The sequence below is a fragment of the Elephas maximus genome, chromosome Y (genome assembly GCF_024166365.1).
Source record: "Elephas maximus indicus isolate mEleMax1 chromosome Y, mEleMax1 primary haplotype, whole genome shotgun sequence".
Lineage (NCBI taxonomy): Eukaryota > Metazoa > Chordata > Mammalia > Proboscidea > Elephantidae > Elephas > Elephas maximus.
The window spans coordinates 11,824,949-11,840,042 of NC_064847.1; the positions used below are offsets into that span (position 1 = coordinate 11,824,949).

General features: G+C 37.4%; 1 pseudogene; it reads left to right on the forward strand.

The window, feature by feature from the left end:
• The first annotated feature begins 2,164 nt into the window (after nucleotides 1–2,164).
• LOC126069855 (CTP synthase 2-like) overlaps nucleotides 2,165–15,094 on the forward strand; it is a 149,021-nt pseudogene continuing 136,091 nt past the window's right edge.

The window sequence follows — 15,094 nt, forward strand, 5'->3', positions numbered from 1 at the left end:
TGTGCAGGGTAATAACAAGGGAGGTAAATAACATTAAACACACTTGGAAGAAGTTTTGGAGGTATAATACACTGGACTGGGTTGAGTGAGGAAGAGGGATGGATAAGGGTGATTTTCAGACTTCTTTCCATGATGAAGAATTGGGTATACTAAGTTTGAGTAACTAAGCCATAAAAGATGTCAAAGATATCAGCTCAGGAGAGCTGAGGAGAGAGATCAGAACATTTCAGACCTGTCAGGTAGCTGAAGATGATAAGTTCTGTGAAAGGACCTTCTGTAAGCTCTTCCTTCTCAACATCCAGATCACTCCATTTAGGGCTTAGGTTTTCCTTTTTTTTTTTTTTTAAACTTTGTATTAGATGGGGATGCATTTTTTAAAAATTGTGGTAAAACATATATAACAGAACATTTGACATTTTAACCATTTTTAAGTGTACAGTTCAGTGATATCACGTTTACCATCCTATCAGTGGCTTATTTGGAGTATTGCACTGGCCCTGGGAAAGTGGCACCACTGAGCAGTTTCTACTAACCCAGTACTGCTCAATAGCCTTCCTCAAGCAAGGTAATGTATGAATTAGATTACTCAGCTTGACTTGTATTTTTAAGCTGATATTGTGGTAAAGTTATCTAAAAGGGGTGTCAGATGTTTGGACAGGTGTGCAATTTTAATGCTTACCATAGGTACCATTTTCTCTAGACATGGCTCTGGCCACACCAGGTTAATAGAAACTGCTCAGTGGCACCATGCGCCCAAGGCCAGTGCCATGCATGCCATAACCGCCATACCCTAGTTACGCCTTTGTATGCTGTGCACCCATCACCACTACCCGTTTCCAAATGTTGTTCATCTTCTTAAAGTTTCCTAAACAGAAACTCCGTACCCATTAGCTAATAACTTCCTATTTCTCCCTTTCCCCCGCCCTCTTGTCCCTGGTCACCACTAATAAACTTTTGCCTATGTGCATTTGTCTATTCTCAGAATTTCGTTACAACTCGTTGCAGCTAAGTTGATAGTGTGGTTAAATTTTATTGATCTTCAGCTCTGTCTTATTTTCCCCATTAAATCCTGAGCGCCTTAGAGCACAGTGTCTTAAATTCTTCCCAAAACATATTTTCAGTTGAGTCAAGTTCCACTCGTAGTTACCCTATAGGACAGAGTAGAACCTCCCCATAGTAATATACAAGGCTGTAGTCTCTGCGGAAGCAGACTGCTACGCCTTTCTCTTGTGGAGTGGCTGGTCGGTTCAGACCACTGATCTTTTGGTTAGGAGCTGAGTGCTTAACTCCTGAGCTACCATGGCTCCAGAGAAATTCTTCTAAGCACCTCACTTATAGTGTTGAACGTGTGGTAGGTGTTTAAATGCTAGAAAATTATTTTAAAAATCCATGTACTAGCCTGTAAGGGCAGATATGTAGGGCCTTTGGCAAGACTAAGTGGGCAAAGGAGCCCTGATGGTGCAATAGTTAAGAGCTTGGGTGCTAACCAAAAGATTGGCAGTTTGAATCCACCACCCTATGCCGCAGTTCTGCTGTGTTCTGTAAGGCTGTTGTGTGTTGGAATCAACTTGATGACAATGGGTTTGGTTTTGGTGGAGTTGGTAAAGGTGAATGTTAACCTAGTCTAAATAAAATGCTTAAATAACTTTAGTGGAAACATATTGTAAATTAATAGTTATCAAAGGAATACTCTGTTAGGAGTAATCATGAGGCTTTTGATATTACACCCACTCCTAACTTATTGACATGGTTCTGTTCCAAAGACCAGATCATTATGTGAAAATCAGTGTTATGTGAAATTGGAGGATGGTCACATTAGATCACAAAATGAAAGATGACTACATTATTACATAATTTCCAGATTTCATCATTATATAACTGCCAAAGCACTGAGAATCATGGCACACCCAGGTTGATACATAATCTTAATTATCACAGCCAGCATTACTCTTGTCTAATACACTGGTATTCATTATTGCCAGACGTATGTTGTTAATGCAGAAGATAGTTGGATGGTGGATTTTTTTACTACTGTTACAAATACAGACATCAGATTGTGAGACAGTTGATAAATAAGGAGTAGGTGTATTTGTTTCTAAAAGCAAACATGTTTTAATAATAGTGATTTGATTCAAGTAGTGCTGACATTGCCAGGAGGCATAACATGCGCATGCGTGTTTGGGTGGACATAGAATGTTCACTGTTCCATACCAAGGAGGGCCAGGTGATTCTCACCTTTTTAATGTTGCTACTGGATTTGGGTTCCATCTTCTTTGTGGCTCATATTCTGGACCTTTCTGTATGCTTATGAATTCTCTTCTGTTTTTTAAAAACCCTTGTTGACCTCACTTCATTCCTCCTTTTTGATGCTTTACTTTAATCTCTTAACCTGTTATATTCTACGTTTTTCTTCGTATTTGACTTTCTAGACTTTATTTTCTCTTAATTTTTTATCTCTCTCTTAAATATATAGTACTTTTAAAAACATTTTTAACAGCCTTATTGATGTGTAATTCATAAAAGTTTTACTCACTTTAAAGAGTACAATTCAATGATTTAGTATATACTTAATGATTTTTAGTATATTTAGTAATAATAAAATGTTTAGTATTTTTAAGGGTCCCTGGTGGCACAGGAGTTGAAGTGCTTGGCTATTAACCAAAAGGTTGGCAGTTCAAACCTGCCAGCCACTCTGCAGGAGAGAGATGTGTTGGTCTGCTTTTGTAAAGATTTATAGCCTTGGAAATTCTATGGGGCAGCTCTGTTCTACCCTGTTGGGCCACTAGGATCAACTCAAGGGCAGTGGGTTTAGTATAAAATTAAGCATATACATTTAGTGTATGTTTTTAGTACATTCCTTTAACATCAAACTTCAGCCTTCTGGGACTATGAAAATTTAGTTGTTATGTTCAATTTCCTAAGAATTTCTCTGTTGTCTCTTTGTACTATGGCAGATGTTCCAGTTATTTATTCTTTTTTTTCCATTTCTAGCTGGGTGAAACCATTGGAGACATCGAAGGAATGCCATATGTGGAAGCATTCAGACAATTCCAGTTTAAGGCCAAAAGGAAGAATTTCTGTAATACCCATGTTAGCTTTGTCTCACAGGTACATTTTTAGATAAGTATATGGACGGCAATTTTATAAGCTTTCCTGGGATATTTAATTCACATTTTAAAGTAAGAAAGGAAGCCATTAATTATCCAGAAGTGCTAAATGCCTAATACCCTGATAGTGACCAAACTGCATATCTCTTCAGCCCAGTGCTGCTGGAGAACAAAAACGCAAACCCACACAAAACAGTGTCCGTGTGCTGAGAGGCCTAGGGCTCTCTCCACATCTGGTAGGTCCTATGACATTGAGCTTTTTTTTTTTCTTTTAATCTGGGAGCTAGGGAAGGCTTATTTCCTTTCCTCAAGTATCAATTCACACATTTCTATACTTCCCATTTGTTCTTCTCCAGGCCTTCATTTGTTTGGCCACATTAATGCTGGGCAAGTGCAATGTCCTTTAGAGTAAGAGTGGGACCTCAGAGATTTTCCTGTAAACTGCTAGGATGGTATATTGCTGTTCTTATTTTTAGTCTAAACAATGATATGTCCTTATAGTAAGTAATCCATTTATCTCCAGTAGTCTAGATTAGGAGTCAGTAAACTAGGGCCCACAGGCCCGCTGCCTGTTTTTGTATATAAAATTTTATTGGAACACAGTGACATATATTGTTTACATATAACCCATAGCTGCATTTATACTGCAACAGTACAGTTCAAGTAGTCAGGACAGATACTACATACCCCACAAAGCCTAAAATATTTACTCTCTAGCATAACTGCCTGAGTTAGAAATATGACGTTTGCCAACCCCTAGTCTAGCTCTCTTGTGTTTAAAGAAGTAATATTTGTGAACTTTGATTCTTGACCATTAGAGATGTCTTGACATTTCAGGTTCTTACCAACAGATTTGTGTTGAATTTGATATTGCTTGTATAGTGCCAAGATCAATTTCTCAAAGTTTAGAGGAGTGCCCAAGAGCATACTTGGTCAAGTCTCTTACAGTAAAAAGAATTTAGCATCCTCCTGCAAATGAATGGCAAGTGAATGAACAGCCTGATTCCTGCTTACTTGCCTGTGCATATCTAATTTTGACAGATTGTCTGCAGAAGTTCAGTGCCCATAGAAATGGCTGTGAAGGAAAAGATTTCTATGTTTTGTCATGTGAGCCCTAAACAGGTTAGTGTTATTCCTTAGATTCTATTGTCTTGAAGGCTTTTGCTTACCTCTTAAAATATGGTGTTACTTTCTTATACCATTTATGAAAGGTGTGAGAGAGTCATATCCAACCATGGCTGTCTTTACCCTGAGGCCCCTGATTCCTTAGAATGCATGATCCTTTGCATAATGACTCTTTATAGGTGCAAAACCAGGGTAGGCTGTGTGACTCACAGTCAAATATCCAGAGAGAAAAAACTTTTTTTATCACCTTTTTAACCTGTTTTAACAAAATTCTTAATGCTTTTACTGTGATTTCTCCCTTGTACCGGTTACAGCAGGAGTCACTACAAACAACACTTGTACCCTGACATTCGCAGTGTCATTTCTGATGATATCAGTGGCTTCTGTTCAGTTCATTGCAGCAGAAGCTGTAAAATGATGTGGGCTCAAGTCATTTGTTCTGCAGGACTTTTCACCTGGGTATTTTGATAGTCATCTCTTTTTCTGTCATTCTCTTCATCTCTTGTTTGCAATAGGCCTTGGGTGCAAGGAATTGGAGTTGGCTATCATTTAAAAAAGAGTGATATATCACCATAAATGTTGAAATAGGGAACTCCAGGAGTCTCTGTATTGCCACAAAAGCAACTAAAAAGTTGGAAGAAACTGTCAAAATCAACTTTTGCAGAATTTTGGAATCTAGTCAAAAACTTACAGTCAGGCTTGGATAAAGAAATAGAATCTATTAAATGGCCTAGCTTCTATCCTGAACTCCTGTATTGGTGGTACTCATGAGGATAGCAGCGTGCCCAGTTGCTTGTGTCAGAGGGAGAATAAAGATTTTATTCCTGAAAAATTATGGTTCTGCATTTTGGGGTGTCTGACAGTTCTTTGAGGGAAGGGTGCAAAACTTGCACTTGTTTTGTATTAGAGTGTTGTCTGGGCTGGGGTGGCTTCCTGAGCAGGGTTTGCTGAAATAACTTAAATGTACATATATTGGCAGCAGCAGCCTGGGGCAAGAGATAATAGGTGTGTCATGGGTTGAATTTTGTTCCCCCAAAATAAGTGTATCAGTTTGACTGGGCCCATGATTCCCAGTATTGTGGGAATGTCCACCATTTTGTCATTTGATGTGGTTTTCCTATATGTTGTAAGTCCTATCACTATGATGTTAATGAGATGGATTAGTAGCAGTTACATAGATGGGAACTATAAAATTAGATTGTGTCTTAAGCCAGTCTTTTTTGATATGTGAAAAAGAGAAGTGAGCAGAGAGACATGAAGAACCTCATACCTCTAAGAAAGCAGACTGGGTGCAGAGCCCATCCTTTGGACCTAGGGTCCCTGTGCCTGAGAAGCTCCTAGTCCAGTGGAAGACTGATGACGAGGACCTTCCTCCAGAGCTGACAGAGAGAAAAAGCCTTCCCCTGGAACTGATACCCTGAATTCAGACTCCTAGCCCACTAGACTGTGATAAAATAAATTTCTTTTTATTAAAGCCATCCACCTGTGGTATTTCTGTTATAGCAGCATTCAATAACTGGGATAAGGGGGACATGCAATAGACAGAGAAGCTTGGGAAGGAAGAGTTTGAGAATGGACATGCATAAAGGAATAAGAGGTTTTTAAAGCCCACACATGTACTAGAGATTTGGGACATCCTCATACATACCCAGGGCTGTACACATGCCCAGAAGAGGCCTAAGAAGATCATAAGCTTTCACTCCTAGGTGACCTTCTGGCAGAAGAAAACTAAAGCAGAGTTGTAAATGGCCTGACCAAGTGTGGAAGGGGTGCTGTAATGCAGAGCTAGTATACAAAGACTGGAAATATTAAAAAAAAAATTTTTTTTTTGACTCCAGACATTTAAGGTAACATTGTCAAAGTATTAGCTGACTGTTAAGCTAACAGAACACAGACTTCACTAGCCATACATAACAAGAATAGAGACATTACAAAGGTAATTTAGAAAACTAAACAAAAAAGCAATAGCTGTTCACAGTAAGCAACAACAACAAATCCCAGAGAAGGGATAAATCTGATTTCCAGAGTTGTCTCATTATAATTAAAAAAAAAATTACCATGCATGCCAGGAAACCCAAAAAGTATGACCCATGCATAAGAAAAATATTAATGGAAACTGTCCCTGTAGAAGTCCAGACATAGGACTTACTACACAAAAGCTTTAAATCTACTGTCTTAAGTATGGTAAAAAATCTAAATGAAACCATCGTCAGTGTACCAACATATATATAACGAGAATCCAAGAGGAAGAGGAGAGAGAAAGGGGCAAAAAGAGTATTTAAAGCTATAATGTCTATAAATTTCCTGAATTTAATAAACATGCTACCACAAATCGCAGATTCGAGCCACCTGCTGCAAAGCCAATAGTGAGACAGGAGGATGTAAGCAGCAAGAGGGCTTTATTGAATACCAGTGTCCAAGAGACAGAGGGATTAAATTATTTTCAAATTCTATCTAACTCTAAAGGGCTAACTGGAGGGTTTTATAGGGAGAAGGTCAGAGTTTAGAGGTTTCCAGGAATGTTGATTTTTCTTTGAGGTGGACATAATGATAAAGTGTTCTATTATTGAAGTCTTGCAAATCTCTTCATGCCTTCCTGGAGTCTTGCAAGCCTCTTCATGCCATCCTGGTTTCTGTCACAAGATGGATCTGAGTTTTGTTCAGCTACCTTGGTCCTGTGTATTTTGCCCCCTGGGAGAAGAACATAATTTAATCAACAACAAAAAACTTGATTACATTATTTTTCTTTAAAGGAGCAATCATGAGACAGATTTCAGAGCAAGTAATTACATTTCAAAGACTAGAGATTAATCACAGCTTATACAGCTATACTAAAACACTGGAAAATATATTCTCTCTACTTCAATGCTAAAACAGTAAAGAAAATATGTTTTTTCCACTTCAAACACATGCATCTTCATATCCAAGAGACTGAAGACACTCTAGCTGGATAAATGCAAAGAGATCACATTGAGACACATTACAGTCAAATTCTTGGAAGTGAAACAGAGATTCTTGAAAGCAGCAAGAGAAGTGTTTTGTTATGTAGAAGAGGGCCTCAAAGTGATTAATGCCTTTTCTCTTCAGAATCTGTGGAGGCCAGAAGATAGTGAAATACTTGAAGTATTGAGAGAGAAGTAAAACTGTCACCCAAGGATTGTTGGTTGGGCCATGATTCTCAGTTGTTTGGCAGTTATATGATGACGTGATCACTTCCATGATGAGATTTGATATAATGAGATAACTTCCCTGATGGCATCTGCTGTAAGTAGCCAGTCAGTTGAAAGGGAGTTTCCTTGAGGGTGAGATCTGCATCCAGTATAGGTGGACTTCCTCTCAAGGCTCAGGGGCTTTTGCTTGCTCTGGATTCTGCAGCTGGCTCCTTCTTGGCTGACCTCTGGCTCTTGGGACTTGAGCTAGCAGCTTACCTGCTGTCTTGCCTGCTGATCTTAGGATTTGTTGGTCTACACAGCTTGTGAGTAAGACCCCTGCTGACTGAACTGACAGTCTTGGGTTCACCAGCCCCTGTGGCAGTGTGAATCAAGAGAAGCCTCCAGTCTGACCCATGGACTTGGGGTGTTCCAGCTTCTATAACCATGTGAGCCATTGCCTTGATATAAATCTCTCTATATAGATATTGATACACTTCACTGGTTTTGCTTCTGTAGAGAACCCAGCCTAAGACAGACATCAAAGTCACATTCTTGAAAGCGAAACAGAAAATCCTGAAAGCAGCAAGAGAAGTGTCTTGCTATGTGGAAGAGGTCCACAAAGTGATTAATAGCCATTTTCTCTTCAGAAACCATGGAAGCCAGAAGGTAGTGGGATAACATATTTGAAGTGCTAAAAGAGGACTAAAACTGTCAACCAAGGATTCAATATCTAGAAAAACTATTCTTCAAAAATGAAGCCGAAATGAAGACATTCCCAGATAAACAAAGACTGAGGGCATTTGTTGCTAATATATCTGCTCTGAAAAAAAGTGCTAAACTTGGCTCTTTCTGGATGAAATGAAAAGACACCCAGGTAGTAACTTGACGCTCTCCAAAGAAATAAAGAATACCTGTAAAAGTAGCTACATAGGTAAATATAAAAGTCAGCATTACTGTTTTTTTTGGGTAACTTTAATACAATTTAAAAGACAAGTGCTTAAGATATTAATGATTAACCTGTGTTAATAAGTATGCAGTTGTAATTCTAAGAACATAAATTTGGAGGGAGAAATGGAATTGTAAAGGAGCTGAGTTTCTGTACACTGTTGAACATGAGTTGGTGTCAAACTTAATTGTCATAGTGTTAAGAAGTTAATTGTAAAATACTACAATTAGGGAAAATTCTAAGAAACAAACTAATAGAATACAGAAAATGAACCACAAAGGGAATGAGAATGGTACGTTACAAACCAGCTAAACCCAAGGAAGCTATAATGATGGAAAAAAGGGGAAACAAGGTATAAGACATAAGAAAACAAATAGCAAGGTGGTGTAAGTCAACCCTTCCTAACTGGTAATTCCTTTAAATGCAAATTATTAAGCTCTTCAATTCAAAAGCAGACATTGACAGTATGGATTCAAAAGTCATGCTTCAACCATATACCGTCTATAAGACACGTTAGATCTAAGACACAAATAGGTTAAAAATGGAAGACTAGAAAAAAGCTATTCTATGCATTTAGTAATCAAAAGAGAACTGCAATGGTTATAATAGTATCAGACAAAAATTGTTATAAGAGAAAAAGGGATATTATGTATACATCAAGAAGATATAATTTCAAACATACATACACCTAAAGGCAGAACCCCCAAAATACTTGAAGCATGAACTGACAAAAGTGAAGGGAGAAATAGCTGTGCCATAATTGGTGACTTAGTACTCTGCTTACAAGAATGTGTGGAATAGCTAGACATACTGTTTCTTTACACAAATAATGCATGCTTTCTGTGTTTGTTTGCCAACTGTGCCCTCCTCATAATGAGATATTTTTGTAAGCAACAAGCAAAAAAAAAAAAATTGGCATAGCTGGGCCTATGAAAATACTTCACAGGGGTAGAGCATGAGTTGGCAAACAAACGTAGAAGATGTACATTATTTGCAAAAAAAAATGCAGAATGTTATCAAGAAAATAGAAGACTTCAGCACTTTAAACCAACCAAAAAACCCAAACCAAACCCGTTGCCATTGAGTCAATTCTGACTCAGCAACCCGATAGCTAACACAGTACATAGAGCTGGAGTGGATATACTAATACCAGAAAAAATTGTTACAAGAGACAAAGAAGGAAATCATATATTGGTAAAAAGGTCAATCCATCAATAAGATACAATAAAACTTGAGAAGCTGTAACTTGTATACCTGTCAGAGAAGGAAAAGTATGTTCCACAAAACAAGAGATAGAAAAGTGGTAAGATTGCACCCTGTCAAAGGCAGAAAACTTGCAAGAGTTGGAAAACAAGGCAGTATCACTTACTTACATAGTGTCTTTTTTTTGTCTCATAACAGTTTTGACTTAAAGCCTGTTATTAAAATTTGTATGCCCCCATTTTTTCGTTATTGTTTGCACAGAATTCTTCCACTTTCATCCTGTTTCTATTCTTGTGTCTAAGATGTGTCTTTTTTAGGCAGCACATAGTTGGGTTGTTTTTTAATTTATTTTGGCACTCTTGTCCTTTTGATTGCAGTATTGAGTTTATTTCTGTTCATGGTAATTACCAAGAAGGAGTTTGGAAACAAAGAGCTGCAAAGCATGATGAATATAATGTCACGGAATTATACATGTAAAAATGTTGAAATGGTAGATGCTTTGTTTTACAGATTCTTATAACAATAAAAAGGTTATAGCAAATATAAACATATATACACCTAACAACAGAATCCCCAAAATAAATGCATCATAAACTGACAAAATTGAAGGAGGAAACAGTTTTGCAATAGTAGTTTGAGACTTAATATCTATTTTGTTGTTCAGGGTAGAGTTCCCTCTTGTGATTCAAGGGTGGTAGAAGGCAAGAAGACTGCCCATGTGAGTAAATGATGCACAGCACTTCCTTAGCACTTATGCAGCAAGCCAGCCAAGGAGTCTGACCACACAGGACCAGGGCACCAGACACTGGCCAGTGTTCTGATCATCTGGGTGGCTCCCCTGGGGGGAGTGCTCACGGGTAGTTTGAAGCTCATCACATTTTATACCAGAATTCATTTACCACGTGCATCCTTCATGTCCTCAGTGAAGCACTGTTCTTGAAGGTGCTCACGTCTTGGTGTAGGGCCTGTGTTTGATCGGGAACTTATGTGTTTTTTAACCACAGCACCTGCCAAGCTAAATTGGGCTTGTGACACATATGATTCTTCTGGCCTTGTCAAGACACATCCTAGGAAATAGGGTCATGTCATCTCAACTAAGGACCATTTTAATCTAATTTGATATCACACCCCACTTAAAGTAACAGATGGAAAAGCTAGACATACAGCAACAAGGAAATTGAAGATTTGAACAACACAATATTCCAATATACCTAGCCAACATATATAGAACATTTCACCCAACAATAGCAGGATATACATTCTTCTGAAGTATATATAAATTATTCTGTAGTGTAGACATGTTGGCTACAAATTAAGTGTTAGTGAATTTAAAGATTGAAAGTGCACAAAGTATTCTGTCTAGTCACAATGTTATGAAATAAGAAATAAGAGAAGGAAAACTAGAAAATTGACAAATATGTGTAAATTGAACAACAGAATCTTAAACAACCAGTGGGTAAAAGAATAAATCACAAAGGAAATTAGACAACACTTTGGGACAAATGTGTACAAAGACACCACACATCAAACGTATGAGATGCAATGAAAACAATGTTTACAGATGTAATTGCTTACATTGAAAGAAAGACCCCAAATCAGTAACCTAACTGTACACTTAAGGAAACAGAAAATGAAGAACAAGTTAAACCCAAAGCAGGCCGAAGGAAGGAAATAAATATTAGAGATAAATGAAATATAGACTAGAAAAACGGAATCAGTGAAACCAAGAGTTGGTTTTTAAAAAAGGTCAACAAAATTTATGTATCTTTAGCTACAGTAAGAGAAAAAGAAGACTCAAATTACTGTAAATAAAGAAATTGGGACATTAATACTGGCTTGATAGAAATAACAAGGACTATAATAGTATGAATATTTATACACCAACAAATTAGATCATCTAGATGAACGAATTCCTAAACACAGAAATTTCCAAATCTGACTCAAGAAAAATAGAAAATCTAAGAAGATCTGTAACAGTGGGTTGATTGAATCAGTAATCAGATCTCCCAAGAGAGAAAATCTCAACATCATACAACTTCCCCAGTAAATTCTAAACATGTCAAGAAGAATTAGCATCAAACTCTTTCAACTCTTCCAAAAATTAGAAAAGGCAGGAACACTTGAACTTGTTCTGTGAGGCTAGATTTACCTTGATATCAAAGCCAGGTAAAAACATAACAAAAAAGTAACTATAGACCAATATCTTTTATGTATAGATCAGAGTCCTTAATGAAGTACTAACAATGCAGATCCAGCAATGTGTTAAATGATTATGCACCATGACCAAGTGAAATTTATTCCAGGAGTACAATGTGGTTTAAGAAGTGAAAATCAGCCAATGTACCATATATTGATGCACATAATGCCCACCTTCCAACCCCGCAAGGTATTTACATAGGTGCCACTATGCCAGTTTTTCTTCACAGGTTGCTTTTAAGAAAATTAGCATAGTGTATTTGAGGTCTGGGGAGGTTTGGGCATGGCCAGCAAACAAATATGGAAGGCATGTATTATTTGCATAACAACACAGTAATGCACATGATAGCATGGTCATCTTGATTGATGAAGAAAATGCATTTGACAAATTTCAGCAACATTTCGTGATAAAAATGGTCAGCAGCCTAGAAGAGAAATTCCTCCAGACGATAAAAGTGCATTTAAAAAAAACCTGCAGCTAACATCATACTCAGTGGTGAAGATCAAAAGATTACCCCAAGATCAAGTACAAGACAAACACTTCGTTTAACACTTCTGTTTATCATTCTGCTGAACATTTTGGACTGAGCAATTAGGCAATAAAAACAAATAAAGGATATCCAAATCTGAGAGGAAAAAGTAAAATGCTGCCTTTTGGGAAAAAAAGGAATTGTTAATATTTCAAAGAGAGATTGGACTTGGCTGCTAATGATTCTGCAAGCAATTTGCTTTTCAAGTGGAGAAATATGGCTGACACATACATGTTACTAATGAAATCTTTAATAATTCTTGGGTTTGGGAGGGGTAGGGAATAGGACTAAGACCTACCTTAAAGTAGAACTATGTTATATTCGTCCTACTATATGTTTATGTTTTCATCTGGATATATGTGAAGTTTTAATGCATTACTGTGCTGTTTTGCTGGCCTTGACAGTTTCTGGGGCCTTTGACTTTGTTCTATTTAAGCCAAATTAAATGGAAGGAATTTGAATTCTAGGAGGATTTTGAGACACTGCTTTATTTTCCACTTTTTGAATATTTTCAAAACCTCTGAATGTCACTTGTTTTCATCCAGTTTCTTTTTAAGATGGTGAATGTATTAGTTTCTAAGGGGTGCTTAACAACAACAAAACACACACATATACAAACTCAGTTGCTCATAAGGTCATAAATTTATCTTTCACTCTTCTAGAGTTTGGGAGTCCAAATCAATGTTTATGCTGACCCATGCTCTTGTAACGGAAAGATCTTTTCTTATCTCTTCCAGCTTGTGATAGCCCTAGGTGATTCCTGATTTGCAGATGCTGCACAACTCCATTTTTGCTTTTGTTGTCTTCCTTCTGTGTCTCTTTCCCTCTTTTATAAGGACACGAGTCAGATTGCATTAAGGCTCACCCTCCTCCAGACTACAAAGACTTTAACGTTAATTTCAAAGACTCTGTTTCTAAACAGGATCACATTCACAAGCATCAGAGTTTAGGACTTCAACATAAAACTTTAGGGAACACGATGCAATTCATAACAGTTAATTTAACATTTACTTAAGAAAACACTTTTAAATGGGAAATATTGCCTACTCCATCACTGTTTCAGTCCTTCTTATTAAGTACTCAGTGTCATTATTAAAACCCTCTATGGGTTTTGGCTTTAAGAGAGCCATATTAATGTAAACAAGATTTATCTTATTTCGAAGTTATTTGGAAGTCAAATCCCACTTGCCTATTTTGTTTTACTCAATGTACATGAGGCATGGTGCCATAAAGTCACAGGCTACCTGTGCAGCTTGGATCAGAGGCAGATGGTGCAGCAGTTCAAAATGTAGGTTCTGACAGTAGGTACCATGTACCCAGATCCCCCTCTTACTAGCTGCCTGGGTTTGGTCAGATTATTTAACCTCTCTGGGCTTGTTCTCCTGTCCATATTTAACAGGGAGATAATAGTATCCACCTTATGGCAATTATGAGAGAAACATGAAAGGCACTTAACATCATGTCTGAAACTAAGTGTTGGTTACTGATGTTGGTAATAATAGCTAAAAATGATTCAGTGGTGATAAAATCACTGCCAATAGTAGATGATGAACTAGTCAAATTAAAAGCTTCTTACCCTTTCACTTACTTTTTTTTATTTAAAAAAATTGTTATAAATTTCTATATTATATGTGATGTTATTAGTTTTTTTATCGTTGTGTAAAATTTCTACAAACTGTGGCCTTAAACAGTGTATGTTTATTATATCATCGTTTCTGTAGATAAGGAACCTGGGCATAGCTTAGCAGGGTCTTCTGCTGAAGTCCTCACCAGGCTGCAGTCAAGGGGTCATTCAGGGCTGTAGTGTTATAAAACACTCAGTCTTTTTCTAAACTTACATGGTTATGCACCACATTCATTACCTTGCTTGTTATGGAATTCATGGCAGTTTACTTCTTCAAGGCCAGCAGGAGAACATTTCTGTGGTCTTAGGGAAGCCCTAGGCCTAATTAGGTAGAGCCCATCTGTGATAATTTACATGTGACAAATAAGATTTCATTAGAGAATTCATGATTAGCAAGATAATACAGGATGACCCTCTCCTGTTGGAGGGCTTCAGTTATTTGTTTAAAAACATGCTAGGCATTCCTCCCCAGGGCAAGCTGCCTCTCTTTAGTTTACCTGTTAACAGTCATGGATCCCTGTCTCAGAAGACAAAATGGAGTCATGAACCACGAGTTCAGTCTCTTCTGAGAACCTGGTTTCTTTAAGATACATAAATTTCTGCAGAGTAAGAGAGTGAGAGTTTGATTACAAACATTAGATGGGTATTTCATAAGACACTGTGTTGAAGACTAATTAAACTTATTACTGCTTTACTATAAACATAACTCTCAGTCTAATCCCTGGAGTCAGTTTCCCAAAACAGACTCAATTCTTCAGAAAAAGCACAATGCCTAGAGTCAAATGGTCTTACTAGTTTATCTGGACCACTGTTTGACTCAGAAGTGGCTTTAAGAACCAGTTGTGTTTTTTTTCTTCAAAGTTTGAGATTAGGAAGGACACATAAAAGCGTTGACCTTTGAGGGTTACTCTAACCTTCATGAAAGTTGGAAATCTGGGTTCCAGGAGAATTACAACTGTTTTGTCATTCCCTCTGTTGGATCATAATCCTTCTATAAATCTTTTATCACAAACATTCAATAAATGGTCCAAAGACCTTAGGGTCATGGTTTCATTGGTTATTCTATACAGTTGGTCTAATATTATTGTTAGTGTTTCTATTCTACCTTGTAGTTTGCTGTATGGTGCCTGGGACATTAAAAATATGATAAATGTGAAAGCACAACACAGTCTTTCCAGTTTTCACTTAATCATAACTGTCCTTGGCCTGAG